The sequence below is a fragment of the Vespa velutina genome, chromosome 5 (genome assembly GCF_912470025.1).
Source record: "Vespa velutina chromosome 5, iVesVel2.1, whole genome shotgun sequence".
NCBI lineage: Eukaryota > Metazoa > Arthropoda > Insecta > Hymenoptera > Vespidae > Vespa > Vespa velutina.
Window position 1 is genome coordinate 1,979,582 of NC_062192.1, and position 7,500 is coordinate 1,987,081.

Consider the following 7,500-nt stretch of genomic DNA (forward strand, 5'->3'; position numbering starts at 1 on the left):
TTAATTTGATTTGACGGTTCCCTGGATCGATGTTTCATATCGACGCACGCGCTTCTCGTGAGATAATAATCAACGTTTATCGTTTGCTCTAAATATATAACATCGAGCGCTAGTTGACCTCGGTATCTACCATACCTACTATCCATCGAGTTTCTGTTTACGTTTACGCCGACTGTTAAGCCAAATGAACATTGTAGATATGTATTCTTGCATGTAATATATATATATATATATATATATATATATTTGTTAGAATAAATTTAGAAAACGATAAATATCTTTCACACTTTACCATCTACATATATGAACGAACATACCTCTATATATATATATATATATATATATATATATATATATATATATAGAGGTATATTCGTTCATATACTAGTTTCTTAAGAGATAAAACAACATACGTTTAACAATGTTTGTGTAAACATCATTAAAAGTTACTCGTTAATTATATAGTTTTTTCTCTTTGAAATGTCAATTGATAAGATAACATTTGAACGACGAAAAGTAGAGAGAAATTGCTTACACGTTATACCTGTCTTTTTAGATATATGTTTCCCCGTCGATTAAAGTGCTATCCAACAAGAAAGTTTACTCTTGGACTTACAATTAGTGTGAAGTATCATACGTAATATATATACATACAGCCGAACATACATATATCTATGTATGTATATGTGTATGTACGAGAAGGTTTCGATCGTTTGAAACAAAACGGAGGTTCTAACGGCAGGCGTAGAATAATTAGCGGTCGAAGAGCCAACATGGCGCAGCGACGGATTTTACCGTCTTCCGATTCGTACTCCCACGTTTTGTCCTAATTAATATAGGTTATTAATCGCCAAGCGATCTGTTACGGAAAGTTTCTGCGCAGCTGCGGTTCGGATAATTGCCGCAGTTTGCGTCTGATGGTAGTGGTGTTGGTGGTGTTGGTGGTGATAGTGGTGATAGTGATGGTGGTGATGGTGGTAGTATTAGTAAAGAGAAAGAGAATCGAGAGGGATGAGAAAATGACTAGCAATGTTGGTAGGATAAAGGGGAAGATAGTTGATTCACCCTTTAGCATCGCACGTATGTTATTTGTATTTTATGTACTTACTATCAGATAATTTCTAGGATTTCGAAATTAATGTAAAAACTTCATTGGAAACGTACAGATTATAAATCGTTCCTTTCTATAATTATTATCATTGTTAGAATAATACCCCGGTTATCTTCTCTGGTAAAACGTAATACTATTATCTGTTTGTATCAGTTTGAAAAAAAAAAAGAAAAGAAGAAAAAAGAAAGAAAAAGAAGAAGAAGAAGAAGAAGAAGAAAATAAATAAAGATACAAATCTTATACGTAGAAACGTATAACTCGTACGAATCCTCGTTTTCTTATTATTTCGATTTTCTTGAAATCGTATCCTACAGGAGGTATACCTGAATTATGATAAAACCTGTATAGTTGGCATTTTCTCTCTCTGATCGTAAAATAAACTTCGGGAGATAGGTATTCTCGTCGATACGAGAATTTCGTCGAAATTTTAAACCATCGACGAGAAGAGAACGTTGATGTAAATGGGAGTGCGAGTTGATGGGTCGATTTTAGAGGAGAGTAAGAGATAAATAAATATATATATATATATATATATATATATATATATATATATAGATAGATATATGGAAAAAGGGAGTGAGAGAAATGAGAGAAAGAGATGGTAAATGCTGTGCGTTGCACGCGTCTCGAGGGAGAACGAGGGTATAAAAAACGAAGTCGTGACTCGATTCCAATTAACCCGAAAAATTCGGTGCCTCTGGCAACAAGCAGCATTTCGAGAGATGCGAGATGCGAGATCGTTGCTTGTTGCTTGCTCGACGGTAACGTCTATTTGCTTATCGCTTCGTCGACTGCCTTCTACCGATTTCGTTTCTATTTTTCTATCTTCCTTTTCTTTCTCTCTCTTTCTCTCTCTCTCTCTCTCTCTCTTTCTTTCTTTTTCTTTCTGTTTCTTTTTTTTTTTTTCAATTTTTTTCTTTTTTATTATTTTTCATGAAACTATAATTTTACCTCTAAACAAAAACAAAAAAGGAAGGAAGAAAAAATAGATAGATAGAGAGAGAAAGAGAGAGAAATAATAGGAAATATAATTGTAAAATGATGTAGAGGTAATAATTACATCTTTTATTGTTAATCTATCGAATCTTCGACGTATACTTATTAACAGTTAATTTTTTAATGCATTCACAAAATTTGCATAATAGTCGATATTAATGCAAATGTTTAATAGGATAAGATAAGAAGTACAGAGTGGAATAATTATCGATAGTTTCTTATTAAGGAAGAAAGGACAGGAAAATGCAGTGACTTTTACACGTCGATCGAAAGTTTCTAAAGTGCTCGTTTTGCAATAAGAGATAAAGAAGGAGGAGAAGGAGGTAACAAAGAGAGAGAAAGAGAGAGAGAGAGAGAGAGAGAGAGAGAGAGAGAGAGAGAAAGAGAGATAAATAGGAAAAAGTGTTGGTCAGAAAGAGAAAAAGAGATAGAAAGGATTCTTGCTTTTGGAACGAATGCTCTTTTGAGAGTACATGAAATTTCCGTCTACGAAAATTTACATCGCAAAGTGGACCTTCTTTCTCATACTTTCTTTCTTTCTTTCTTTATCTATAGTATCGCCTTTCTTTTTTCCACTTCGATAAACCGAACAAAGGTAACGAGCAATTCTTCTTCTTTCGTCAATGGAACGTAACTATAGAAAAGAGAAAATATCGTTATCTATGTAATGTGAATGTAGATATTTCGAGAATAATTTCATAGACATTATGACTAAATCATTAATAAACTATTTCCTTTTTATTGTGAATACTCTCATAAATTTGTTTTCATTATGATCTTCGAAATATTCAGAATGACATTGTTTATGGATTCCGGATACGATAATGAAAAGTACAGGGTATATAAAATTCATATCTTCAAGCTAGACAATAATAAGGAGGACAATACTCATGCGATCGTTGTCATAGAGATGATATATCAATGGAGCTTGACTATAGTACCGACGAAATGCGAAATTATGAGATTCATATTACGAGATTTATATTAAAGCTATAATTGTCGGGGTATTGATAAGCGGAATAATGTTATTCGTTTGAATTGAGAAAGCAACAATGAGAAAGAAAGAAAAGAAGAAAAATGAAAAATATAGAAAAGGAGAACGAAGTGAAAGAAGTAGTTCTTCAAAAAAAAAAAGAAAAAAAAAAAAAAAAAGAAAAAAATAAAAAGAACAAATTACAACTTCCACGAGGATTTATACTTGTTCAATTTTATTATATAATAAACTTATCTGTAATAATATCGTGAAAGGTCTTCTCTGTTTCTCTGTCTCTCTCTCTCTCTCTCTCTCTCTCTCTCTCTCTCTGTCTCTCTCTCTCTCTCTCTCTCTCTGTCTCTTTCTCTCTCTCTCTTCCTTACTCTTGCTTCTAGTAGGATGAACTGTGAAATGTTATTAAACCGCTAAAATATATAACCCGAGTAGTGAGAGTTCGAAACAAAATTCGATACACCGAAAGTTTGAGTACCGTGTTACAGGCTGTTTTTCATCGTTGATATACGCCGTATAAATACGAAGCCCAGCTAGGGGGCAATGGCGTTCTCTACACGGAAACACATCGCCAGAGATATGGCATTTTTTCCTCGACGAATTGTGTGACGTTGGCACAACGAACGAACGAACGAATGAACGAACGAACGAACGAACGAACGAACGAACGAACGAACAAACGAACGTACATACGTATGTACGTACGTACAAACGGGTTTGTAAAGAGAGTGAGAAAGAAAAAAGTGAACTAGAGTAGAGAAAATTCACACGCGATCATGAGCCGCGACTTGGTTACATGTGCGTGTAAACGTGCGATACGTTGAACTATGTTTAACGAGGAAATTACGTTACACGTGATATCGCTTGCAGAGAACACCATCTAGTGTGTTAGGTGTGCTACATTTAATGTGCGTCGCGAAATTAATTATGTTATAAGCGGTTTAATGGGAATTCAGTTATCTCTTTGATTGGTCCTTTCCGTTACATCGTCTTTCTCCTTTACGTATATCCCCCATTTCTTATCTATACGAGGACTATTATAACGTATACATACAAACGTATCAACACATATACGTATAGTTTCTCTCTCTCTCTCTCTCTCTCTCTCTCTCTCTCTCTCTTTCTCTTAATGGTAAATGTTTGATAGTTTAATAGTTCGATAACACGTGTATATCGATTCCGATGCAATGGCGAAAGTGAAATTGTATACATTAATGTGTATCTCTTGTGAACCCGAGATAGAAAGAGAGAAAGAGAGAGAGAGAGAGAGAGAGAGAGAGAGAGAGAGAGAGAGAGGGAAGCAGAGATTAAATTGGTAGAAGTTTCGTTTTCGAGAAAATCTCTGCTTTCTTCAAATAATCGAACTAATATTCTTAATCAGTTTGAACACTCGTATAGCCATAATGGTTACAACAACGTTTTTATATTAAATGCTTCGAACCAAATCTTTCGATTATCATTTACATTTATTATTTGCATTATTACTATTATCATATCAAGGAATATATACAAATATTGTATTATTCTATTAGATATCGAATTAGAATATGTATCAGGTATATGAAAATAATTAATGTTAACTAAATTATTAACTAAACGGCTTCGCCGTTTTAAATGCTTCCTCTATGGTGTAGAGTTTTTTTTCTTTAAGGAAAAATAAAAGAACATGAAAGGAGAAAAAAAGCAAAGAAAAAAGATAAGAGATAAAGAAGAAAAAGAAAGAAAACAAGAAAAAGGAATAGAAAAAAGAAAGGAAAAAGGAAAAAGTAATTAAATAAAAGAACACCTACGAAAATTTATGCAATCAGCAAAGAAAGGGTCTCCTCTACTAGAAAACTCTTTTAACGATTTTTATACTTCACCATCCTCCATCCATCCTTGCCCGCTTCGATGCACTAACCGCGTCACGTAATTTATAGTCAGGAAGGTTGATGAAACGCGATCACCTGATGCAGTTTTTGAAACTAAGACAATCTTTCCTTGTCCGTATTTCTCTCTCTCTCTCTCTCTCTCTCTCTCTCTCTCTCTCTCTCTCTTTCTCTCATCCTCTCTTACTCGTCTAGATAAAATAACATCGGCTTACTGTATCTCGTCATTCGATGTAACACTTTAAACAATCTCCATCGACGATACGTTTTTTTTTTATACAACGAAAGAGAAGATGCATTTTATTACGATCGACAAACATTTCGTTCTTCTCTCTTTCTCTCTCTCTCTCTCTTTATTTTCAACGTAATATCTGCATTAAAACGATAAAGCCGATGTTAGAAATATTAAAAATTACCTTTATAAAAGGAGCCAAGAATAAAAATATAATAGAAAGATAAGAATCGATTTGAAAGATCGAATTTAAAAATCGTAAGCTGTCGTTCGTGATTCATTTCACTTTTTCATTCATACCGATTAGTATTATTATCTTGGGTACAATTGATATTGTTCTTTTGAAAGATCGCCATAAGTTTTATAATTCATTTAGTTAAATTTTCTCTTGAATTTCATATGAAAATGATGAAAGTCGATGACAACGATGATTCTTTGATACGTAGCTTTTATCGTCTCTTGTGAATTATACACGATAGATGATAACGAAGATTTGTAAAGCTCTTGATATCTACAGCTATATATATATATATATATATATATATATATATATATATATATATGTAAAATGTATACTAGAGAGTGTGTGTGTGCGTGTGTGTACGAGAGAGAGAGAGAGAGAGAGAGAGAGAGAGAGAGAGAGAGAGAGAGAGAGAGAGAGAGAGAGAGAGAGAGAATCCATCTAGACCACGTCGACCGCGATCGTCGTAATTATTTATGCCAGCTTGGAATAGTAAATTGGGCTAAATTATCGGTACACAGAGCGTACGTATCAGGCCATGTTCCTCGAGCTACCGGGACGAGATTAGCAGAACGTCAGTGTCCGATAGTGCCATTCTGATTGAGACCGACCACTGACTCCATTTTGGCTTTATCTTCCTCGGACGGCTATTTCCGGAAGATGAATTGGACTTTTCAAGGTGTACAATACATCGAGATATACATTGTAACGATTCGAGATCTCATGAGTCTTCGATCATCTTTTTTTATTTATCATTTATCTTCTTTCCTTTTTTTTTCTTTTTCTTTTGTTTTCGTTTTTCTTTTTTTTTATCTTTCTTCTTGTTTATATTCACTTTTCTTCCTATCATCGATTAATAATTGTTATAAGGGATTAAAAATATTAAATATATATATATATATATATATATATTATTGATAATGAATTAATAGAGATTATGCAGAATGCACTGTCTGATAATCCTATGTTCCTATGTTCCTTCGATAAATACAAGGCATAATCGATACTTCCTACTATATATGTCATAATACCGACTTAACAGGTACTTTGCTAATAGCTTTGTTAGCTACTACTATTACTACTACTATTAATGCTACTATTACTAACTTAATGTATACGCCAGCAACGACGTACCTTCCTGATTTATTCCACTTTCTCTCTCTCTCTCTCTCTCTCTCTCTCTCTCTCTCTCTCTCTTCTCGTTCAGCTGTACGAATTTAACGGAAAAGTTAGAACGACATCGCATTTTCGGTCGAACAAAGGGCCGAACTTTCGTTTCAATCCGCTTGTCGGGCTAATTCGATCTATAGGAAAACTTTATTTCGCGACGAAGGTAAAATCCAAGCTGGGCCCTTTTTAGATACATACATAGTTAGATAGGTCGATACGAGAAAAGTGACTTCCCCTTTTCTCGCTATCGTTCTTCGTTTGGAAGATTTTAAAACGTTCTTTCAAAGAAAGAGAGAGAAAGAGTAGGAAGGAGAGACTATTGCCAAATCGAGTATCGATCTTACGTATATGTATGTTGAGTTTTCAAGGAAAAACGTTGAGACATTTTCCGAAAGTACTACTATCGTACAATATCCCAGGATTAAAAGCAATGTTCTAATGTAAACGTAACTTTTATTTTCATCGCACTATTCCTACATTCAAGAAATACGAAACGAATATATTCAAGTTAAATTTTATTACATTGTTCAATATAAATTTCGTAAAGAAAAAAAAACAAAATTACGACGATGGCATATTAGTTATCTCGACTTAATGCAAAACGTTATTCTCTTGACTTTTATCATGATTACTTTATATTATTACTTCGAATTGTTTCGATGATTTAAAAAAAAAAAAAAAAAGAAAAGAAGAAAAAAGGGGAAAAAGAGAGAGAGAGAGAGAGAGAGAGAGAGAGAGAGAAAGAAAATATAAAAAAAGAAAAAGAGGAAAAATATCTTTTAAACTGTTATAGATATTTTTTTTATATTTTTTTTTCATTTTTCTTTTTTTTTTTTCTTTCTTTATTTTTGTTAAACACCCAATACATTCGTCGAGTTTTAACTTCCGATTCTGACT

General features: G+C 33.4%; 1 protein-coding gene across 3 annotated transcripts in view; it reads right to left on the bottom strand.

The window, feature by feature from the left end:
• LOC124949037 (tyrosine-protein phosphatase 99A) overlaps window positions 1-7,500 on the bottom strand; it is a 337,582-nt gene that overhangs the window by 40,824 nt on the left and 289,258 nt on the right. The window lies entirely within an intron of this gene.